The sequence below is a fragment of the Monodelphis domestica genome, chromosome 1 (assembly GCF_027887165.1).
Source record: "Monodelphis domestica isolate mMonDom1 chromosome 1, mMonDom1.pri, whole genome shotgun sequence".
Taxonomy (NCBI): Eukaryota; Metazoa; Chordata; class Mammalia; order Didelphimorphia; family Didelphidae; genus Monodelphis; species Monodelphis domestica.
In genome coordinates, this window is record NC_077227.1 from 743,529,706 (window position 1) to 743,531,516 (window position 1,811).

The window sequence follows — 1,811 nt, forward strand, 5'->3', positions numbered from 1 at the left end:
TTCCCTGTCTGTAAAATTGATTGGGGACAGAATCAATGGTATCTAAGGTCTCTTTTATCTCTAAATCCTTGTGGGATCATAGGTCTGTATCTGGAAAGAACTTCAGAGGCAAGTGATACCAACTCTTTTATTTTACATATAAGAACATTTGATGACTCAGTTTCCTTGTCTGTAAAATTGATTGGGGACAGAATCAATGGTATCTAAGGTCTCTTCCATCTCTAAATCCTTGTGGGATCATAGGTCTGTATCTGGAAAGAACTTCAGAGGCCAAGTGATACCAACTCTTTTATTTTACATATAAGAACATTTGATGACTCAGTTTCCCTATCTGTAAAATTGATTGGGGGCAGAATCAATGGTATCTAAGGTCTCTTTTATCTCTAAATCCTTGTGGGATCATAGGTCTGTGTCTGGAAAGAACTTCAGAGCCAAGTGATACCAACTCTTTTATTTTACATATAAGAACATTTGATGACTCAGTTTCCCTGTCTGTAAAATTGATTGGGGACAGAATCAATGGTATCTAAGGCCTCTTCCATCTCTAATCCTTGCGGGATCATAGGTCTGTATCTGGAAAGAACTTCAGAGGCCAAGTGATACCAACTCCTATTTTACATATAAGAAAGCTAAGGTCCATATGTACCAATTCTATGATCCTGATAGGTCTTAAAGTAAAAAAAGGAGGTGGATTTGAAGAGTCAATGCTTTAATGGAAACAGGGCCAGGTTTGGAGTCTGAGGGCCTGGTTCAAATGCTAGTCATTTACATTAATCTATGGGAACCTGGGGAAGCCAATAATCTCTCCTGGCCTCAGTCTCCTTATCTGTTAAATGAGGAGCTTGGTTCAGATGACCACTAAGGTCCCTTTCAGCCCTAGAGCTAGGGTCCTATGACTAGAAGACTCCACAGTCCCTTCCAACTCACAGTCTATGATCTAGCTCAGGAAGAAGTCGGCGTCCAGACTTGTTACACATTCTAGCTCCATTAGGTGGCACCAACATCCCTCCAATGGAAGGGAATTTTGCCTGCGAGCAGCCAGGGAATTTGCTCAGCCTTTCAACCAGCATTTATAACAGTGGTTTGATGGCCTGAAAAGGGCTCTGGGCCAATGATTGGTTATTGTATCTGTTCCAGCACATCCCAAGGGGTAAATAAACAGACCCCCAACGTAGATAGACTTCCATCCCTGGGGAACCATGGGGAGGCGTTGGCATGCCCCAGATCCTATAACCAGTAACAAAGGGGTGGCCCATGGCCTCAACGGGAGTCATTAACCCAGAGCCAAGCCTCAGACCCAACCAAGTTTGCTAACTGCCTTTCCTTCTCGACACAGTGTCAAGGCTTTATAATAACAATGTTTGGACAGCTTTCGGAGAGCCTCTAGACAAAGAGACTCGGCAAACGCCAGGTAACGTTGCATCAATTGGAACACAGTTGCCACCAGAAGCGTTATAGAGTTTCCACAGAACAATGAGGCACTTTGTTACTGAAGCTGGGGAAGAATGTTGCCATTCCCCCAGCCAGTCCGTTACAAGTCTCTTGATTTCATGCCTTGACCTGCTCGGGCTTTCCAGGTTGTCACTGTGAGTGGGGGCATTCAGAGGCATCCCAGAAGCCTCTTGGTTTGGGGATGGCAGACACAGCACTGGAAAGGAATCATTTAATACTTAGATGTTGAAGTCCACAAGAGACATGACCAAAGCAGGGAGCTCAAGCCCTGACTCTCATTCCTTCCCATCGTATATCCCCTCCCCTGAATCTACTAACAACCATTTATTACGTACTCATTATGTGCTCTCTATTAAGTG